Source organism: Propithecus coquereli, unplaced genomic scaffold, assembly GCF_000956105.1.
Source record: "Propithecus coquereli isolate 6110/MARCELLA unplaced genomic scaffold, Pcoq_1.0 Scaffold422, whole genome shotgun sequence".
Lineage (NCBI taxonomy): Eukaryota > Metazoa > Chordata > Mammalia > Primates > Indriidae > Propithecus > Propithecus coquereli.
The window spans coordinates 1,743,531-1,767,476 of NW_012149975.1; the positions used below are offsets into that span (position 1 = coordinate 1,743,531).

General features: G+C 37.6%; 1 pseudogene across 1 annotated transcript; it reads right to left on the reverse strand.

Moving 5' to 3' along the window:
• Positions 1 to 5,935: 5,935 nt before the first annotated feature.
• On the reverse strand, positions 5,936 to 23,090 carry LOC105817743 (annotated as a pseudogene). Its single transcript, XR_001137857.1, has 2 exons — positions 22,957 to 23,090; positions 5,936 to 7,066 (listed from the first exon to the last, which is right to left on the reverse strand). The product of XR_001137857.1 is annotated as a protein disulfide-isomerase A4 pseudogene (transcript).
• Between the last annotated feature and the right edge of the window lie 856 nt (positions 23,091 to 23,946).

Genomic DNA, 23,946 nt, shown 5'->3' on the forward strand with positions numbered 1-23,946 from the left:
GAACAATGGGGTCGGGTACTGTGAATTGAGAGAGGGTGGCTGGACATGATCTCTGGACTCCTTTACTGCAGGCCTCTTTCTGCAATTCTCAAAAGCTATGCTTAGGGTTAACTCTGCAAAAATGGATCCCATTCTCCCAAATGCTAATTAAATTAAACAAATACACATTCAACAATGTATTTATTCCCTAAATACTTATTAAGAGCCCACACTGTGACAGTCAGTGTGTCAGATGCTATGGATACCATGGTAACTGGGCCTGACATGTCATCCTCAAACTTAATCTAGTGGGAAAGATAGACAGTAAATACAAAAAAATAATAAACACAGAATTACAAGTTATTGTAAGCGCTATGAAAAAAATAAACAGGATCTGGGACTGAAAATACAGTAAGCAGAGGCTCACTTAAACACAATGATCATGCTCATCCCAATAGCGATGCTCAGACTGACCACTAGATTAAGGTTATGACTGTTTAATTTCTGGAATTTTGGGGAAGCTTTTGATCATTCTAAATCCTTGTTGTTATCCTAAATTTCTCTCCCAATAATTCTTCCATGTCTCACATCTTTTCAATAGGCATCAAGTTCTTTTTCCACAATCAGATATAAAGCCAGGTAGATGAGTGCTTCTAGAGACTTTAAATATTTTTCTAAGAGTTCAAGTATGGAGAGGAAAAATAGCACTGCCTAGGAAAGAGAGCCCAGAAAAGAGTTGCTAGGGAAACTTAAGAAAACATGATCAGCTTTACAACTTTTTTTGAGGGATGGCCTTGGCCTAAGCATTGTCAAGCATGGAAGACCCATTTCAGAAAGAGATTTGTTATTTTCCCAGAGAAGACATTCATATACATGAGAGGAAATATTCAAGCCTGGTGTTCCTAGGGCAGGTTGAGATGGGGCAAGTTCATCTGCAGTGATAGCTCACTTCCACTGCAGAGTTCCCTCCCACCCCCCATCCTCCCACTTCTCTTCTTTGGATATTGTGCACAGCTCAAACTCTTCCCTATCCCCATAACATATAAAAACACTCACACATTTCTTTCAACTCTTGTTTTCCTTTTGTTTTTCCATGTAAAGTCTGTTCCAAATCAAGAATCATATCACCTTATTCATAGTTAGGGACTAGAGCTTACTATTCCAGATATTTGAACTTTAACTAGACAGGGTGGTACTTGGCTGTAAGCTAGGGGAATGATTGCTTTTTTATTTTTTTTATTTCAGCATATTACGGGGGTATAAATGTTTATGTTATGTATAATGCCCTTGCTCCCCACTTCCCCCGCCAAGTCAGAGCTTCAAGCCTGTCCATCCCCCAAACGGTGTGCATTGCACTCATTATGTATGCATATACCCATCCCCTCCTCCCCCCTCCCATCTGGCCGACCCTCAATAAATGTTATTCCTATATGTACACTTAGGTGTTGATCTGTTAAAACCAATTTGATGGTGAGTACATGTGGTGCTTATTTTTCCATTGTTGGGATACTTCACTTAGTAGAATGGGTTCCAGCTCTATCCAGGAAAATACAAGAGGTGCTATATCACCATTGTTTCTTAAAGCTGAATAGTACTCCATGGTATACATATACCACATTTTATTAATCCACTCATGTATTGATGGATGCTTGGGTTGTTTCCACATCTTTGCAATTGTGAATTGTGCTGCTCTAAACATTCGAGTGCAGATGTCTTTTTTATAGAATGTCTTTTCTTCTTTTGGGTAGATGCCCAGTAATGGGATTGCTGGATCGAATGGTAATTCTACTTGTATCTCTTTAAGGTATCTCCATATTGCTTTCCAAGAGGTTGCACTAGTTTGCAGTCCCATCAGCAGTGTATGAGTGTTCCTATCTCTCCGCATCCATGCCAACATTTATTGTTTTGGGACTTTTTGATAAAGGCTATTCTCACTGGAGATAAGTGATATCTCATTTTGGTTTTGATTTGCATTTAAGGGAATGATTGTTAAATGGTGAATTTTCAGGTGGTACTAATAGTGGGAGAGATATTTTTGAGGGCACGTCTTCCTGATGTTCCTTAAATCACACTATATAGGTTACTATATATCTTGCCTTCTTGTAGGGCTGGCCTTGGTTGAGGAGAAACAAATAAACTCAGAAGAGTTGTCTGTCTAAAACACTTAGGTGTGTTTACATTATAAAACAGCCTCAAAAGGAATCCATTTCCTACTAGGATTTTCTAATTAGTAGATATGAATACTTTTATCTGTGGCAACCATTAGTTACCGGCCCAACATACTTAATAAAAGTCACCCAATATGCACTATGGGTGTTTGCTCAGCATATTGATTTTACCACCGAAATTGCAAAACATCTTCTCTGATGAGGTTTGGAAAACAAAGTCATCAATCTCAATAGGGATGCTATGGATTTGGTCACTTTTGATGCACAGAAGGGCTACTAATTATTCTCAAGTAAATGCCTCCAATGCACAGTGACAAGTTGTATTGAAAGTTGGCAGCCTTTCAGAGCTGTGTGCCAGAACTCCATTTATTCACTCTCTTGGGAGTGAGCAGCTGCTTCAGTGAGATGAGGCCTGGCTATTCCTATTAGGAACAATGGGGTCGGGTACTGTGAATTGAGAGAGGGTGGCTGGACATGATCTCTGGACTCCTTTACTGCAGGCCTCTTTCTGCAATTCTCAAAAGCTATGCTTAGGGTTAACTCTGCAAAAATGGATCCCATTCTCCCAAATGCTAATTAAATTAAACAAATACACATTCAACAATGTATTTATTCCCTAAATACTTATTAAGAGCCCACACTGTGACAGTCAGTGTGTCAGATGCTATGGATACCATGGTAACTGGGCCTGACATGTCATCCTCAAACTTAATCTAGTGGGAAAGATAGACAGTAAATACAAAAAAATAATAAACACAGAATTACAAGTTATTGTAAGCGCTATGAAAAAAATAAACAGGATCTGGGACTGAAAATACAGTAAGCAGAGGCTCACTTAAACACAATGATCAAAGAAGTATCTACTATGTGCCAAACACTTGGCTAGATGCTTTGCTAAAAAGGTGTAGGTAAGATATGGTCCTTGTCCCTCAGAAATTGTCAATTTATAGTAAGTTCAAGAAGAAAAGCATGTATGAAGCATAATGGAAACTAAGAAGAAGGAACAATTAATTCCGCCTGGGATAGAGTAGGGTAGGGATATCAGAGACAGTTAGAGAAAGAGTGGCATATGAGCTGGTTCTCAAAGGATGTCTGGAAGAATGCTGGGTGAACCTAAGCAGCCAGGAATAAGAGAGTATAGATAGAGACAACAGCAAGAGGAAAGGTGTCAAGGCATGTTTAAGGGAACAAGGCAGGTCATCTTGGAACCCTGACCTCAAATGAACTTTTCTGTAGAACCCCAGTACAGCAAATATAAATGCAGAGATGCTCTGTTTGAAGCAGCAGAGGGGGTAGGTAATAGGGACACCATCGTTTTCCATGGCTGCCATAGCAAATGGCCAAAAACTTAGTGGCTTAAAATAACACAAATTTATTTTCTTACAGCTCTGGAGGTCACTGGGCTAAAATCAAGGTATAAGCAGGGCCGTGTTCCTTTCCGTAGGTTCTAAGGGAGAATCTGTTTTCTTGCCTTTTCTGGATTCTAGAGGCTGCCCGCATTCCTTGGCTCATTGCCTCCTTCCTTCATCTTCAAAGCCACCAACATCCCATCTCTATGACCTTTGTTCTTTCATCATGTTTCTCTCTGATCACAGCTAGGAAAGGTTCTACATTTTCAAGGACCCATGTGATTTGACTGGGCCCACCAAGATAATCTAGGTAAGCACCTCAAGGTCCTTAACTTTAATAACGTTTGCAAAGTACTTTTTGCCATGTAAGGTAACATATTCACAGGTTCTGAGAATTAAGATGTAGACACTTTGGGGGGTCATTATTCTGCCTACCAGGAACCTAGACCCCCTGCTCTCTTGAAGGCCCTGTCATTTCTCATAGCCACCCGAGACATCTCTGAAAAATCCTGGGACTTGAAAGACATTTTTAAATCACAGTGATCAAAATGATCACTGTTGTGAAGTGCCCATGCTTGCCTATGTATTAACATGAATGTGAGTTTGTTTGAGAGGGGAATGGGGTGGGGGTTAAATGTGCTATATTCACAGTACTTAAGCATCATTTCCTCAGATAGACCTGCCCTGAAAACTCAGATTAAGTTAGTATTCCCTATTAAGTACTTCTGTAGCACCCTGTACTTCATTTGTCTGTGTTTGTATGTGTGTGTAGATGAAGCCAGAAGGGTCAGGGTAGGCCGTGTTGTAAGGCAACTTTTATTCATTCAACAACCATTTTGTGAGCAAGGCACAATGATAAGTTTTGAGGATATATTTGCAGATATATCCTCAAAACTTAGCGCTATTCTCCTACTGAGGAAGACAGACACTGAACAAGTGGTTTAAAATGCATGGCAAATGTTTTAAAATAAGACCTGGAGTGGGAATCAGCCAGTGGTTTCCCTATGGGCCACTGACAGCCTGCAGACCTGGAGGGGTCTGTCAATCATGGCAAGCGGACACCGGGATGGAAAGACGTTTGAACCACAGGACCTGAGGCCAGATGGGAAGACTTCTAGGTCAGAAGATGCTAGCATAGAGAGGGAATGACAGTCAAGAACTCAATTAGGATTATATACTTTGCATTTGATAGAGGATAGATATGGACATGGACCTTGCATCCTTGCAGCCTCTATGTCATGAGGATTTATAGTCCCCTTGGACTTAGATCAATCTTAGAACAAAATGGAGCAGCATAGAGAGGCGAAAGTCTTGGATTGTAGTTAAACCTGAAATGACTGTGAAAATCCATAAGTAACTGAACTTACCTGAAATCAGCTAAATTGAGTTCTCTGCTTTCTGGTGGAATGTGACCTCTAAATAGTGACTCAGCTATTATAAAACAACAAACTAACATTTTTACAGAATCCAGAATGAAGACCGTTAAAATTCATACTTGGCACATGTTTGCTGTGCTAAGGGATTTGGATTTTATTCTATCCAAGTGTAGCTAGCTAGCTAAGCTAGCCAGTAGAGGTTTTCAATAGGAGTGAGGTAGAATCAGGTCTTCTTTAGAAAAAGCAAACTCAGCAGTTTGGAAGAAGACTTGATGGGTGCGGATGGCAGAAAAAACAATAGAAGACTACTGTAGTATTTTAGGTGAAAGAGGAGGAGGATCTGGGCTAAGATAATGACCACTAAAAAGTGCACATGCATCTGGTATAGGGCACACCAAAGAGTATTTCTAGGGATTTATTTTTTTCTATAGTTCGACTTGGGTGAAACACTCAGTTGCCTGCTTGTCAAGCTCCAAGGCAGGTGCACTGAAGAGAGAGAAAGAATTTGTCATAAAAAAAACCTGATCGTGTTTAGATCAGGAGGCACAAACTCAGCTGTGTCTGGGGCCCTAAAAGGGAACATAAGTGAGTGAAGCAGGCCAGGTAGAGGTTGGCAAACTGAAGAATGCATACCCCACCCAAAGAGGGCAACTATATTGCAGCTCCAGATCATGTAATCCTGTGAGGCCAGAGCTACACATTTTTTTTTCAAGGTAATTTCCATCATGTTAAATATTGGCAACTATTTAAAAATTTTAAGAAATACTGTGATTTTTCCTTGGCAAAGGTTTTTTAAACTTTAAATTAAAAAAGAAAATATTTTCACACAGAGGGGATTCAACTTATCTGTTTTGAGGAAACAATAAAGAAAGTAGAAGATGCCAAAAAAAAAAAACAAAATCAACCCCCACATGATAAAAATAGGCGTATCCTCCATAAAAATCTGAACTATCGAGTCATTCATGGCTATTCAGGATTCAGAACATGAAGTGAAATACCAAAGTATAAAAAAAAAAAAAGAATTGTGATACTACCATTGTGTTACTGGCCTCGGCCGCTGGCTGTTGCGGGTGCCCTGGCTGCCACTGCTGGAATGCGGTGTGTCCGGTACCCCCCTACCCTCTGCAGACCTCATGGCCTTCAAAGCTCTTCCTTGGTCCTACTCAGTTTTGTGGCATGTTCTTCCACAAACTTGCTCAAATTCTCCAGATCTCTCTCTCTGCCCTCAAATTTAATTGGATTCTTTTTGTCCCCACTGGGGGTGAAATAGATGGTGGGGAAGCCCTCCACCTTGTAGCGGTTGCTGGTGACATCGTTGGCGGTGGCATCCATCTTGGCAATGACCAGGCCCTTCTGGCCCTTGTACTTCTTGGCCAGGCTGGCGTACACGGGCTCCAACTGCTTGCAGTGCCCACACCACGGCGTATACAACTCGATGAGGACGTCCTTCTTGGGGTCCATCACGATGGAATTGAAGGTCTTCCCCACCACAACCTTAACTGGCCCGTTGTTGTTCTTGGGCACTGGCTGGGATTTGATGACCTGCTTTAGTTTTCCTTTTTTGAAAGCCGCGACAAACTCGCGGAGCATGTCGGAATCAAACTCCTCTGGATCCATGGCGAACTTCTTCCCACTCTCGTCCAGGATGGCCACGTTGACGTCCTCCCCGCTCTCACTGAGCCCCAGGTCCTTCACCTCCGTGGCGTAGTCCTCCTCGTCAGCGATGGTGAAGGTGTACTCACGGAAGGCCTTGGCCACCTCCAGGACTTTGTTCCGCCAAAACTGAGTAGCAGCTCTGTAATCAAAGCTGAAGTCCACGCCGTAGTAGACGACCACCAGGAGGCGCCTGCTGTACCCCTTTGCATCGTTGGAGGTCTTGCGGTGGCCCACCAAGGCCAAGGCGTGCTTCACCACGTAGTCCTTGATGGCCACGCCCTTTGTAGAACCCCGAATGTCCATCACGTTGCTCCTGGGCTCATACTTGGACTGGAATTTCTCAGGCTGCATCACAACCAACTTCCCTGGGGAGACTTTCAAGAACTTTGCTATCTCAGTGCTGAAAGTGTGGTGAAATTTGTAATCTTCTCTTAGGTTGTTAGCAGCATCCTGATACTGCTGGTAGGCTGGGTCATTCTCCCCCACAGCAAAATTCTCTGTGGTCTGATTTGACCTATGGGCTGCCCCTTGATAATCCCTGGTTTAGATTTATTAGGCAATGAGAAACTGGTGAACAGAATGAGGGTTGGATGTTTGTGTGTGTGTGTGTGTGTGTGTGTGTGTGTGTGTGTAGAAACTAACCTCCAAGTTAGTATTCCAAGTTAGTATGTATTACAAGAAGTTTAATAAACATCACATCCTTGTAAATAGTAGGTTCTCAGCAAAAACATGTTGAGTGAGTTTACTGAGTGCCTGTTAACTTGCCAGACACTGGTAGGAACTAGAAACAGAATATTTATAAATTATTTATAATATTTATTGATACATGCTATATTAAGACACATAGTATACAACATTTAAAAAATGTCTTCAAAATGCAGTTGACCTCCCCACCTCTAGGTATAGTAACTTATTCTCACTGCACATCTGCCTACTCTTTTAACTGTAGGTGATGATCACCCCAGACATATTTTTGCTACTCCTCACTAAAAGAGGAAATGTTGGCATTAGGGCAAGAGAAGATGACCCCATGGTCTTTAACAACCCAAACTCGCTAGGAAAAAGGTAATAGCTAAACTAGCAGCCAAAGGCAGTAACTTGGTGCCTATCATCAGCCAAGGTGATGACAGACATGAGGTTTCTCCTGGGACAAACTTTTCAGATTTCTTTACTTTTTCTTAACGGCTTGAGACGTAGTCTCTCCTGGAACTCTAGATTCATTAGTCTGTAGTTTAAAAGGTAATGGGAACCTACAGATGTGGGGTGCAGGTTTCCTTCCTGAGGTTGGGCATCTTCCATGGAAGCTGTTTACATTATTGCTTATCCCTGGAAAAAAGGTTTTAACCTGGTTCTATTGTAATAATGTAATTCTTATCATATATTGGTTTCTGTGGGGCGGGGGGAGGGAGAGAGAGGCATATGTATTTAATAACATCTTTGGAAATTTTATTTTATATATTATGTGGATGGAAATTTCGAAAAATGTAATGCTATTGAGGCTAAAAGATTATACACACACACGCACATATGCATACATACATACATATGTGCCAAAATCTAACAGGGCAAAGTGTGGAGTCAGTACCGGATGCTTCCAACCCAGAGATGACCTTGTTTGCAAAGCTGTTCTGCAAGTAAGGAATATTTTCGATCGTGTTTGTTGTCTCTCTCATTACCAAAACGTTGAGTAAATAAATATTAAACACCTGTTTGAAGAAATCACTGTAAAACTATTTTAAAACCTAGTTATGCTCTGTCTTATCATCTTGTTCCACACTTTAGAGTTGGAAGGGATCTCAGATCATTTGATTCCATATACTCCTTTTGAGGCAGGTAACAATATTCTAAATTTACAGATGAGGCAACTGAAGCTCAGAGATATAAAATGAATTTCAAATGATTAAGATTCAGGAATAATTATTTTACTAATGTCAGGGTGATGTCCATCAAGGACTAGATTAAATATTTATATTTCTTGAAATGTTGCTCTAAATTTATCACTTGGTGCTTTGAGTAACTAGAGTTTGTTACAATAGCAAAGTATAATAATTAACTTGTTATATATGTTATGTAAAAAACATAAGTAGATTGAAGTCTCAGGTTCATTTGTCATGCCTTTGAGGAGCCTTGACCATAAGTAAACCCAGGCAACCATTAACCTCCTGGTCATGACCTGAATTGCATCCATAGACTTTAGGGGGAAATAAAGAGGGCCTGGGCATTGAATCTTAATGACCTAAGCCTATCAGGTAACAGTTTCTATTTCCTCTGTGCCCAGAACTTAGCAGGAAGGCTAATAAATAGGGAGAACAAGTGTGAGGTATATGGTTATCAGAAAAATTTAAAAATCCCACTGCTTACTACTTGAATTTACCAAAGGATTACCATGTAGCAAATAGAAACTTGATGTCAGGTATAAACAGGTTTCCAGAGGCAGGAATGAGATGGCAAAACCAACACTGCACTGAAGGGGAGTCTGGAGGCAGGCAGAGGCCAAAGAGACACTCAAGTGCATGGGTTTGGGGAAATGAGCTGGCAAATATTTACCGTTTAAATCTATTTCTCTACCATTTCACAGAACTGAGTGTATAGTTCAAGCCTCAAAAATAATTTTAATTGAGCTAAATTTCCCAAGAACTTGGTAAACTTCTTTTTCTTTTTACTTCTGTGCTTTGAATATTTTAAGTGCTGCAGTTTTGATGGGAAGAAAATAGATTTAGTCTCTAGATATAGTCAGCTTAATAATTTAGAAGCAACTTTAGATGTACTTTTCTATAAATTGCCTCTCTGAGCTTAATGACTATTAACACTTCTTTTTTAGTGGGGGATATTGTCCTCTTTCTCCCTTCAAATAGTAAACACTATACCATTGACATTCTATAAATTTTAATATGGAAAAATATTGTTCTGAGTCCCAGCACCTTAAAATTAAGAATGATTGTACTCTCATATATCCTTTCCCATTCTTTTTGCATGTACATACACATTTCTACAGTTGTAATCATAACAATTGTATGTCTTGTTTTTTTCACTTAAAATTATGTGCTACACAGGTTTCCAGATATCTATATAGTCATTATAATCATTTTAAAGACAGAGAAATACTTTTCAAGGTTTCACGACTACCTCTATTTCCCACTCTCATTTGGTATTTTAAAATATCTTTTACCTTCTACTGGTTTTTGTTTTTGTTTGGTTTCAATCCGTGTAAAGTTTTGATTTTCTTTCATCCGCTGGGTTTATGATGCTTAGCTCAAGTCATCGGAGACAACTTTTAGCTTTGCATTTTGATCAGGCCTCTTTCAAAGTGTTGTGTCACTGTAGCTGAATTTCAATGGCATCAGTTTCAGTTACTAGATTGGAGATTTGTATTAGGGCATTTTAGAAATGCTGGTTTCCAGTTCTTTCCTGCTGGGGAAGTGCCAGATCACACAGCTTTTGCTGTAATAGGTCTGCACAGACTGCAGCTGGCATGCCACGTGGGGCTGGAGAATTGTGAATTCAGTCACTTTTCTCTGTCCCTTTGATTGCCACAGATATAGCTTGTCCCTGGGAGTTATCAGCAAATTCTGGAAGGGAAGTAGGCAGGACAAGAGTCAGGAAAGAGGCTGTCTGAGGGCTGTGGGGTGAGGGAGTGCCTTAGGAGTTAGGCCAGAGTCGTGGTTGAGACTCCAGAAGAGAAGATAGAAGGGGAATGCTGTATATATGACAAAATTTTTCCAGATTTCTAGAAAAGATTTAAACATTCATTTAAAGAAACAGACACTTTCCTCTTTATGTCACAGATCGCTTTTTGAATCTGATAAAAGCTATGTACTTTACTTTCTCCCCTGCCCCCACAAAAGGAAGTTTCTCATAAATATAAAAAGTTGCATTTGATTCCTCACAAACCATCCATAGCACCCTTAGGGTGAAGAACTTCATTTTATAAGGAAGATCTGGTGGGCAGGAAATGGTCGTACCTGTATTTCCCAACACTTTCGCTCTGAATTTTTATTCTCTTCTTGAGAGCAATTTTGTGTGTTGTTTAAATAAGATTACCAATCTCTAATAAATGCTGGTGGGGCTTGGATCTCAGTGACAGCCCCAGAAAGTGCAGAATCGATGAGGATGAATGTCTTGATCCGAAAGCTGGTTTTCAATAATGTGTCTAGTCTTGTGTACAAAAAGCAACTCCTTTTTGTGTGATGGTTAGCAAATTACTAAGTACAGGCCCTTGCTAAGTACTTTACCACTGCTTGCCAATGTCTTCAGTGGTTTAAGATTCTGGGCTCTATATTCTGACTTCCTGGGTTCAGACCCGGATTCCTAGGTAAGATACCTCCTCTCTCTGAGTTTCACTTTTCTCATTTGCAAAATGGGGATGATAATTCTTAATTGTGAGGATCAAATGGGATGATGCTTATAAAGCACATTGCACAATGCCTGACACACATATGTGTTCAAGAATTGTAGTCATTATAATATTTATCATGATTCTAAAATTCTGCCTCAGATCCATATAGGCAAATAACAGCATGTACACCAAAGGAAATGGGTGTTTCAAACCTCTAAATGAAATTAGACAGGGACTTTTATCATTAGATTCTTCAGGTATTACCAAAGAAAATCACCAATTGATATTACCTTTGTCTTTTTGAAGATTCCCATGATTTTGCTAACATTTACAAAATTTAATTTGATAATTTGATTTAGAGAATAAATGCATTCAGGTTCACATGCATATTTCACTATTGTTATGTAAAGTTACTAGGTTTTCCTAAGAAAGGAAATAGTTACGGAGGCCTCCATTTCATTAATTGTATGTTGCAGAAACTGTCTAGCAGGCTAACAGTGTCCAGCGTCATCCTAAGGGGGAGGCAAATGTTCATTATCTAATGAAAATTATAGCTTAAGAAAATCTACCTGTGCGTGTGTGACCAGTTGAATTCATTGTCAGTCTCTGTAGAAACTGCTGCATACACAAAATTGAGGCAGGTTTATCCAACCAAAAGGTGAGTTTTGGAGTTGAATTTATACTTAAAATGTGTTTGCTCTGTGATCTCCCGCAAACTCCTCATTCACCACCATAGCAGTTAACACACTATTATTGCTTACTTTATTGTCTTCTCTGCTAGTGTGTAAGAACTGTGGAAAAGGCTCTTTCTTGCTTACTACTTTATTCCCAACTGTAGCACAGTGCCCAGCATTTAGTGTTTAATAAACACTTACTGAAAGAATAATAGTCCGACACCAATGTATTATTGAACAGTATAACATAAAGGGTAAGAGCTTACTTAGACTTTGCAGTCAGTGAGGCTGGGGTTTATGTCCTAGATCTGGTGCTTGTGAGCTATGAATACCTTCGGCAGGCTATTTAACCTTCCTGAGCTTCATTTGCTCATCTATAAAATGGTGATAATAACTAATTCATAGGGTCATTGTGAGCATTAAATAAAATGATGTATCTAAAATATTGAGGATCGTATATGGCACATGGTACATAGTCTATGAATTGTAGCTATAATAATTTTGATTATTATTAATCAGAATGTTTATTATTGTAGTTGACTGTAAATTGAGGGAGAAAAATAAAGTTTGAATAAACAGTTTAGATTATATGAAATTCTTTTCAGACTGAAGATTGATTGAAAAATTTCACAGGGATAATTTAGAGGCATCTGAGAAGACATTTAATAGGATTAAATAAAATATTACTCTTGTGAATTATATATGGTGCCCTCAGGTCTGAAAGTGTTAACTAAATACTACCAAGGAAGTACCTAATTTTGTACATAATATATTCATCCTAATCACATGGTTGAACCTTACCTCATATGATTTCGAGAAGACTCTTTAATTCATTGCACCTTTTGGTAAGAGAGCTATTTTTCATGTGTAGTGGATATGTCACTGAATTTTGATAGTCAGAACTTGAGTCCCCATAGAAATTTCTTTTCAAGTACAGGGGTTTGCATTTCAATTTTCAACATGTTCAGACTCTTTCCCTGTGTTCATTCACTAAGGTCCTCTCTACTTCGTGGGGAGACACATTATCCATAGTTTTGATTGAATTTAGATGCTCCTTTGTTTCTTCATTCAAAAAGTTTTGTCCAGCATTCTTGAGTTTCCAGGCCCTGAGCCCCTGTCCTCGTGGACCTTATGTAACCTTAAAGCCAAAAGTGACATCATGGGGCCTCTGGCTCTACCTATATATTTTACAAATTGGTAAATGATAGCACACAGAGAAAAAGTGACTTGTCTGAGGTTAGGCTGCTATTTAGTGACAGAGCGGGGGCTAGAATCTAGGTCTCTGAATGTCCTGTCCAGTCAACGTACCTCCTGATAATGCTAGAATTTGAGAAATGGTGCATTAGTTCCCATTATAGTACTTTGGTGTACAGTCACTTATTTTATGTAGGGAAGGCTACACTGTGTAGATGGAAGGAAGAACCAGTTATATGTCTCCAGAAGGACATTGATGATTCAGGTCAGCCCTGACAAACTGCTGGGTACAGGGTTGACCCAAGCTGATTAGTATCAACATATGTAAAATTGTAGGCAGAACTTAGAAAACAATTTGGTTGAATTAGTGGGCATTTTTAAAGGGTTATTGTTTTTCCAGTTAGAACTTAAACAAGTTTGGGTGGGTGATGTTACAGAGACGAATGTATTAATACAACTTATATGCAAGTGTATAATATAAACACAATGTCCTCATAATTTTACCAAACAGAATTTCCAGTGATATCAGATTCATCCATTCATTTATTCCTTTTTTTTCAACAAATAAACATGGAATACCTACCATGAACTGGACACTGGACATACTAAGGATGTAAAGATGAATAAGATAAGGCCCTAATTATCAAGGAACTTAGAATCAAGATGTCAAAATAGGATCTAATAGATAGTGTAGACTTGGGTTTTTGTGTTATGTCCTACTGAGGGAAGATTGCTGTGCACATGAACACCTGAAATGAATGCGATTCTTTATCTCTCTTGGAAACATATATCTGCTTCAACTAGCCTTGAAAATGAGGCAGTTCTTTCTGTGTCTTTAAGGGTTATAGAATCATGGAACCATTAGGATAGGTTGTGGTTATCAATAAAGGAATCTTTGTCTTCTCCTACTGATGGAGTAACCTTGCTCTCCCACTGAATTTGTGGCTTGGCTAGAGACAGAGGGTTATCAGGCTTCCCATGGATTTGGTGAAGATTGAGTCCTTGTGTTTCGGCCCTATTTTACTATGCCACCACCTGCCTGTTTGGGTCTCTGTCTACTGCCATGTTCCTCTAAAGTTGAGGAACACAATTTTGTTAGGAAATCTTACCTACCACTGGATATCCATCATGTTGCAGGCCTTAACCTCTGCTTGTTGTTTGTTGTCAGGCTCCTGGAATGCTGTGCCCCCATAGCAGGATTCCTTCTATGATTACTGCTGAGTTCTTGCCCAATGGTCTGCCATACCCCAAGAAGTGTGCGTGGTCTCAGGCACTTGGCTTTCCTTGGATTGACCTATCTTACTGTCCAACGTTTATCCCTTTTCAGCAGGGAAACCCTAGTTGTCATTCTGGCAGCAGATACCTCAACTACCCAGTGGCTGCAAATCTTTGGCACTATATTTTTGTCAGATGGCTTCACTGGCTGAGTTTCTGATTATGAACCCCACCCTATTCTACCCCCAAATGAAACAACTTTATTTATTGATTAAAAAAATCATCAACTAGTATAGAAAGGCACAAAAAAGACACTAAAGATCACTTATAACTCCAAAATTCATAGATATCCACTGTTAACATTTTATGTTAGTATATATTGATGTACATATACACAATCTTACTAGTTTTACCATCAAAAATATAACGAATGTATTCAGTCCTCACCACCTTCAACATTGTCATCACCCTTGTCTTGACCATCATGATTTCTTGCCTGGACTATATAAATAACCTCCTAGCTGGTCTACAGTCTATTTTTCATCTAATATCCAGAGTGATCCTTTTAAAATATTCATCAGATCATGTCATTTCTCTATCAAAAGTGGCCAATGACTTTCCATCACAATTCCAATAAATCCACCCTCCTTTACATGGTCTATGAGGTCCACTTGGCTCCTGCCTCCTTCTATTGTATCATTAATTGTCATTCTCCCTCTCCATTTCGGCCACACTGGCCTCTTTGCTGTTCCTCAAACAACTCAAGCATGATTCTGCTTTGGGGACTTCAGCTTGTTGTTCTCTCTTGGAATGCCCTACCCATAGACATTCACATGATTTTCTCTTTTGCTTCATTGAAGTATCTGTGTGCCATCCACTGTTATATCTAAAATAGTGCCTCCTCCTGATAGTACATGTTCCCTTACTTGCTTTCTTTTTCTTTCTAGCACTTATTCTTACCGGACAGCATACTATATATATTTTTTATTTGTTTATTGTCTGTCTCCTTTGCTAGATGATACGCTTCATAATGACAGGACTTTTTTTTCTTTATTGTTTAAATAATAAACAGTGTCTGACACACAGTAGGTTGCTCAATAAACATCTGTTGAATAAAAATTTGGAAAAAATATAAATATCATACTATACATGCCATTTAATAAGTGAGTTTTTTTGGGGACAGAGTCTCACTCTGTTGCCCAGCCTAGGTGCCGTGGTGTCAGCCTAGCTCACAGCAACTTCAAACTCCTGGGCTCAAGTGATCCTTCTGCCTCAGCCTCCCGAGTAGCTGGGACTACAGGCATGCGCCACTATGCCTGGCTAATTTTTTCCTATATATTTTTAGTTGTCCAGCTAATTTCTTTGTATTTTTAGTAGAGACAGGGTCTCACTCTTGCTTAGGCTGGTCTTGAACTCCTGACCTTGAGCCATCCTCCCCCCTCAGCCTCCCAGAGTGCTAGGATTACAGGCGTGAGCCACCACGCCCGGCCAATAAATGATTTTTAAACTTAACGATATAATAAGGAGATTTCTTTATATCCACAAATACTAAAATACATTATAAATTTTATGTTTTCATCTTTTAAATATTCCTAATAATAGTCAATCACTACCTTCGGAGGGGAGTGGTAACTTTGGCTGAGAAATAATAAAAGGGGTTTAAAGCAATGTCTTGCCATTAAACTGGAGTCAGAAAATAAAGAAGGACTATAAAATGTTCAGATGGCCTTTCTCGTGTGTCAGAAGGTATTTTCTAAAAAGGAGTTCCAAGCAGAGTTTGAGCAATGAAATAAGTCTGTAGCATCTTAAAGTGATTCCTTTGAAGGGAAAGGTGTTCATTATGAGGAAAATGGTATATGGTATGTTAGATCGAAATAGTCACATTACTTTATAATCACACTTCTTATAAACAAGCGATGACACTTGAAGTAAGAAAACCCTTGAAGGGATATTGTCAGAATATGTCACAGATGTCAACAGTCTAAGCCTAAGTGACATGTTGATGTTATTTCACTTAATAATTTGATTTTTCAATCTTTTTTACACCTTAATAATTGTTTCGAAATATTTTTATGGCTCATTCCCTCCTAACTCCAAAAGGTGGGCTACATAGACTACATTATTTGCTTCTTATTGTCAGATTTTAGAAGTCCAAGAGGTTCTGAGTCTCGGGCTTCTACATTTTTTATTCCCTCTTTGAGTCTATGTAGGGACTCTGAAGAAAGGTTCTATACCATAACCAAAGAATTCTTCATGAGGGAATTATTTTGGTGAACCCAATCCATTCTAAAATATAGCATACTCCAAAGTTAAAGAAGAGTTTTGCCTTAACAAAAGCTTGCACATCTGTTTAGAAGCTGTGTGGTCTTTTATGTGTTGTGTAATTTAATAGTGTTACAAACAGGCTTTCCAGCAGACCCAAAATATACAATGTGTTTCAATAAAATGTATACATACTTTCAAAACCTATATTTATTTGTAAGGAAACTCATGATATTAACATGCTGCAGCACATAGTGTAGGGAAGCAAATGTTTACCATCAGTTTCTCCTACTTTTTGAACATGACTTATACTCACACATGTTTTTCTCATCTTTACCCTGCTTATCTTCCATGGGAATAGAGATATAGATAATCTCTTCCTCCAATTTATGTCACCTTGAAATGGTTGCATGGATTAGTTCAGTTTCAAATTCATGTCTGCATACTGTTAACATCTTAGTAACATTTCTCAGGACAATTTTATTTTTTCCTTTTCCTTCTATTGTTTTTGGTTTACTATAAAAGTACTGCATGTTCATTATAGAAATATTATCTGGAAAAGCAGAGAATATTAAACCTGAAATGTACTTAAAATTGAATGTCTTCCCTGGAAAAGAATTTAGAAATTACAGGGTTGTCTTATGTTCCAGAAAAATGGTTTAGATCTCTGAGATTTTGATTAGTTACTAGGCATGGTAAATATTTTTTTTTCTATTTTTAAAGAGGGCTGTGTGGTGCTCATTTTGGGGAGTTGAGAAAATGTAGAAATATTTAGGGAAAAGGATAATAATTACTCATAATCCCACCCCTTGGAGAGAAACATTGCTAACCTATGGAGGCCTATGTCCTCATAGCCATTTCTTGAGAGTTGAGAACTCAATATATGTAGTTCGATATCTTACTTTTTGATTTAATATTATATAATAATCATTTTCTACTTATCAAAAATATTCTTAATACAATATTTAAAGGCTGCATATTATTTTATGTTAATGAAAGTGCCATGACTAAGCATTCTTCAATGAACATTTTGGTTTAGCAAATTTATCACTGTAGTTGACTCTGCAATGAAGATCTTTACACATAAAAAAATTGAAAAATGACAGAAAAGTACAAAGAGTACAAATCAAAATCACCTGTAATAAACACTACTGTAATCTAATCTATTTCCTTTTAGTACTATGTATATTTCCTTTTCCATTTTTATATAACTTTAAATCGTAATATATGTATAAATGTGTGTGTATATACATATACACATACACACATACAGAGTTCTCATTATTCATGGATTCCATATTTGCAAATTTCCCTACTCACTAAAATTTATAACCCCCAAATTAATACTTGACATTCTTTCATGGTCATTCATAGACATGTAGAGTGGCAACAAATTTGAGGCACCCAACACACACATTCCCAGCTGAGACTGAACAAAGTTATGCTTTGCCTTCTTGTTTCAGTCTTATACTGTAAACACATCCTTTTGCAGTATATTAAGTGCCATGTTTTTCAAATTTTTGTGCTTTTATTGGTGATTTTGTTGTTTAAAATGGCCCACAAATGTGGCGCTGCAGTGCTATCTTGTTTTCCTAAGTGCGAGAAGGCTGTGATGCGCTTTGAGGAGAAGATATCTGTGTTATGTAAGCTTCATTCAGACATGAGTTATAGTGAAGTTGATCATGAGTTCAATGTTAATGAATCAAAAATATATATTAAATAAGGTGTCTCTAAACGGAAACATATATAAAACAAGGTTATATATTAATTGATTGATGAAAAAAGTGTGACCAGAGGCTTACAGGAATACAACCCTCTGGTTCCCCAAGGAGCTATGTTCAGTATTTGCTAATTCAGTGTTTGTGGTGACCTTATAGAAGATACTACTATGAATAATGAGAATTGAATACGTATATGTGTGTATGTATATATACACACACAAGATTGTATATATGTGTATTATATACATGTATACTGCTCTTTTAATTTTTATTATAAATTAGCATTTTCCTATATTAAATATTTTTGAAAACTTAATTAATGGCTTCCTGATATGGTATAATTTCATCAACCTTACAGTATTATGGGACATTAGGTTTCAAAATTGTTGCTGACAATTCATGTAATCCATCACATCAACAGGAAGAAAAACCATGTGATCGTATCAATGTAGAAAAAGCATTTGACAAAATTCAACATCTATTCATGATAAAAACTCTCTGAAAATTAGGAACAGAGGGGAACTTCCTCAAGTTGATAAAGAACATCTACAGAAAACCTACAACTAACATCATTTTTAATGGTCAGAAACTAAATGCTTTCCTGCTAAGATTAGAAACAAGGCAAGATTAGCACCTCTCACCACTCTTATTCCACATTGTACTGGAAGTCCTTGCTAATGCAATAAGATAAGAACAGGAAATAAAAGGTGTACAGGTTGGGAAGAAAGAAATAAATCTGTGTTTGTTTTGCAGATGACATGATTGTCTGTGTAGAAAATCCCTAAAGAACTCCTGGAACTAGTTAGTGATTATAGCAAAGTTGCAGAATACAAAGTCAATATGCAAAAGTCAAATTGCTTCCCTATATACCAGCAATGAACTAGGGAATTCAAAATTAAAACACAATATTATTTCTTGTCTATTGTGGATAATGCTGCAATGAACACGAAGGTGCAGATATCTCTTTGACATACTGATTTTAATTCCTTTGGATATATACCCAGAAGTGGGATTACTGGATTATATGGTAATTCTATTTTTAGTTTTATGAGGAAACTCCATAATGTTTTCCTTAATGGCTGTACTAATTTTACATTCCTATCAACAGTGTATAAGTGTTCCTTCTTCTCCACATCCTTACCAACACTTGTTACCTTTCATCTTTTTTATAACAGCCATCTGAACAGATGTGAGATGATATCTCATTGTGGTATTAATTTGCATTCCCTTGATAATTAGTAACCTAAGTGTTCATCAACAGATGAATGGGTAAAGAAAATGTTGTGTATATATACAATAGAATACTATTAAGCCTTAAAAAATGAGGAAATTCTGTCATTTGTGACAACAGGGATGAACCTAGAGAACATTATGCTGAACAAAATAAACCAAGCATAGTAAAGACAAATATTGCATGATCTCACTTACATGTCACACTTAAAAAGTAGAACCCGTAGATGTAGAGAGTAAAATGGTGATTACCAGGGACTGGGGAGGAGTATGGATGGAGAATGGGGAGATATTGGTCAAAGGGTACAAAGTTTCAGTAAGAAAGGAGGAATAAATTTTAGTGATCTATTGCACAGCATGGTGACTAATGGTCAATAATAATGTATATTTCAAAATTTCCAAAAGAGTAGATTTTAAATGTTCTCACTGCAAAGAAATAGTATGTGAGATAATGAAAATATTAATTAGCTTGATTTAATAATTCCACAATGTATACATATATCATAACATCACATTTTACTCCATAAATATATGCAATTATTATTTGTCATTTAAAAACTAAAACTGAAACACACATAATATGATTTACATTAGCACCAAAAATAAGATAATTTGGTGTAAATCTAACAAAATATGCACAAGAACTATATGTGAAAAACTATAAAACTCTGATGAAGGAAATTAAAGAAGATCTAAATAAATAGAGAGATAGGTCATGTATATAGGTAGGAGGATTCAATGTTGTCAAAGTGTCAGTCTTCCCAACTTTATATGTAGAGTTCATGCAATCCCAATCAAAAATCCCAGAAAGTTATTTCATGGATATTGACAAACTGATTATAAAGTTGATAAGGAGAGGCAAAAGACCCCAAACAGCCAACATGATATTAAAGAAGAAAAAATATGGAGGATGGCCACTATCCAATTCCAAGCCTTACTATAAAGCTATAGTGATGAAGACATTGCTGTATTGGTAAAAGAACAGACAAATAGATTAATAACACAGAATAGAGAGCCCAGAAATAGACTCACACTAATGTAGTCAACTGATTTTTGATGAGGAACAAAGGCAATTGAATGGAGAAAAGATAGTCTTTTTAACAAATGGTACCGGAACACTGGGACAGCCACAAGCAAAAAAAAAAACAAGAATCTAGACATACAGCTTATACCTTTCACAAAAATTAACTCAAAATGGGTCATGGATTTAAATGTGAATTATAAAACTCTAAAATTCCTAGAAAATAACAGTAGAAAATCTAGGTGACCTTGACTTTAACAATTATTTTTTGGATACAACACCTAAAACATGATCCATTGAAGAAAAAATTAATAAGTTGGACTTCATTAAAGTTAAAAACTTCTACTCTGCCAAAGGCACTGCTTAAAAAATAAAAAAGACAAGGCACAGATTGGGAGAAAATCTTTACTAAACACATATCTGATAAAGGATTGGTATCTGAAATATATAAAAAACTCTTAAAACTGAACAATAAGAAAAGAAACAATCCAATTTTAACAATGGGCAAAGGATCTGTGCAGACACCTCACCAAAGAATATTACAGATGGCAAATAAGCACATGAAAAGATGCTCAACATCATATGTCATCAGAGAATTGTAAATTAAAATAAAAATGATACCTACCTATTATAATAGCTAAAATCCAAAACAATAACAATACCAGATGCTAGTGACAATGTGGAGCAACAGGAGCTCTCATTCATTGCTCGTGGGATTGCAAAATGGTACAGCCACTTTGCAAGATAGTTTGGCAGTTTCTTACACAACTAAACATACTCTTACCATAGGATCTAGCAATTGCATACTTTGGTATTTACCAAATGGGTTGAAAGCTTATGTTCACACAAAAACACTCACACAAATGTTTATAGCAGCTTTATTCACAATTGCCAAAAACTGGGATGCAACCAAGATGTTTTTCAATAGGTGAATGGATAAATTGTGGCACTTACATAAAATAGACTGTTATTCAGCAATAAAAAGAAATGAGATTTTATGTGATGAAAAGACATTCAGCAATTTTAAATGCATATTGCTAAGTGTAAGAAGACAATCTGAAATGGCTATATACTGTATGATTCCAACTATATGACATTCCAGAAAAGGCAAAACTATGGAGACAATATAAAGATCATTGGTTGCAAGGGGTTTGGAAAGAGGAAGGGAGGGATTAATAAGTGGGAGCACAGGGTATGTTTAGGGCAGTGTAACTAATCTGTATGATGCTAAAATGGTAGATACATTGGTCCAAACTCATAGAATTGTACAGTACCAAGAATAAATCCTAGGGTAATTATAGACATTAGTGAAAATGGTATGTCAGTATTAGCTCATAAATTATAACCAATGTACCATACTAATGCAAGATGTTAATAATAGGGGAAACTGCGTGGGGATGGGAAGGGTTGAGAGAGTATATAGGAACTCTTGGTACTTTCCATTCAATTTTTCTGTATACCTAAAATTTCTCTAAAAATAAAAACTATTAATTTTATAAAATGTTGCTGAAAGAGCAGACAACCCTGCCATTTAGAAATTCTGCTTTTATTATTCATACTGCAAATGGCACATCACTTACATAAGTAATAGCTCTATCATATATTTTAATATATGTTTGTAAATGTCTCAACAACCAAGCTGTACATGCATTTTCCTAAAATATTCTGGGTATGTAAAGGTCATTTCTCAAGTTCTCTTCAAGTGTTGAGGTGGTATGGTAATACAACTGGGGTTGAAATTCCTCCCCGTTTTTCTCTAGCCTTTGATAGCAGAAGAGGCACTCTCAGGCTTTTTGGAGGGTAGGTAATCAAAGGCATACATGGCCTAAGGACTTCAAGCTTTCTAAAGGGCAGAAGCTTTCTCAGATGTAGCACTTGAGCTTTAATCAAAAAGCCACGAGTGCATATGCTATTTCTTATTCTCCAGGGCTGAGTGGGCTTTTGGTGTTGAAATTACTTTGGCACTGTGAGCAGCTGGGGAATTGGTATGCAAGGCTTTGTCTGTTGGCTAAAGTGGAGGAACAAGAGGGATCATAAAGAAAGTCTTTGATGGGTAAGTTTTGCTATGGGTCACCTTGAATCCCAAAGATATTCCAACTGCTTCAAGCTGTGAATAACAGATTCTTTCTTTTTTCTACACTCCTACGTTTCTCAGACAGGGGGTGATGAAATAAGAATTCCTTGATTTGGTACCACTTTGTGTTTTGAAATTGTGTTTATAACAAATAATCTGTGAGAAATAATGAAAAACCTTCAGTAATGTAAAAGTGTTATAGAAAGATAAGGTTTTATTGTTTTCTTCATCAACTCTCAAAGGCAAAGTGAAGGCAGCAATGCCTAAGATAACTGTATTCTGCTGTTAAAAAGTTGCTCCTAATTTTTGGTATATGTTTTACCTATGTTTGTCCTTATTTTTGAGATATGTAAGGCATATGGACAAGCTAATTAATAGATGAACTGTTAGATTATAACAGATAACTGATCAACAGAAAGTAAAGATAATGTCATGAAGTTTCTAAATCAAGGATGAAAGTAGAGCAGGCTTAAGATCAGTTCAATTTACCAAAACATGCAAACATGTATTGAGCATCCACTTGGTATTCACTTTTGGAAATGATCACTTTGTGCTACCTGATCTAGCGCAAGTGGTCATTTTGGTTTGGAGGTCTGAGTTGCTATAATTAGTTTCCTGGCAAGCATCCAGAATGTGCCCTAGGCAAAATGGTGATGTAGGTAGCTTGTTTTTGTGTCTCTCCTCCCAGTGGCTTCCCATACCATGTTTCTGCTGCCTCCTTTTGGACTGATACCTGATTCTCCTTCTCTGATTCTCCCAGATTCAAAGCCCCTGGGTTGGGTTGTGCCCTAGTAGGATCTTCCCTTTCAGCTCCATAAGAATTTGTTACTACCATGTTTCCTGACCCCCTTGAAACACACAAACTTGGTTCTCATATTCTCAAGACCAGACTTTGTACCTTCTCAAAGTGGGAGTTGCCTAATTTGAGAAGTTAACATGTGGTAGTCTTTTAATCATAGAATCCTGAATTGTAAAAATGGGGGGCACCCTCTCCCTTCCCCGGTAGTGAATATTCACTTAACCAGTGACTTTCTGGAGAAAGTTTCTTCTCTTTTTCTATGTCATTCCTTTTTTCCCTTCCTGAATCTAAGGGATAACTCTGATGCTAGGAATTTAGAGCAGGTAGGAAGGGAAAATGGTCAACATCATGACAGACTTGTGAAGGAGAGATTTTGAAAAGAGTAGGATTTTTGGGGTGCTCTTCTCATTATCCTATGAGGGTGGAGCAATTAATTCTGCTAACATTTTGAGTCTTCTCTCCAGACTTAGTGTCGAAGGAGAAGGTTAGTGAAGTGATAAATTTGGGGCAAGAGTGACATTGGGAGCAAATGGTACAATTGACTAATCCTAATAAATGTTACATGTCCAATCAAATAATTAAAACAAGACTACAGAAAAGTATAAAATTTGAGGCCAGAAGACATGCTTAAGTGTCATTACTCTCCGTTATGGACTGAATTAATTGTGGCCTCCTGAAAATTCATATGTTAAATCCCTAACCTTCAATGTGATGGTATTTGGAGATAGGACCTTTGGAAGGTAATTAGGGTTAAATCAGGTCATAAAGGTGGGTCCCTGACCTGATGAGATTGGCATTTTTATAAAAAGAAGAATAGGCATGAGAGAGCTCTCTTTCTCTCTCCCTCACACACACAGAGTGAGGCCATGTGAAGACACACTGAGAAGGTGGC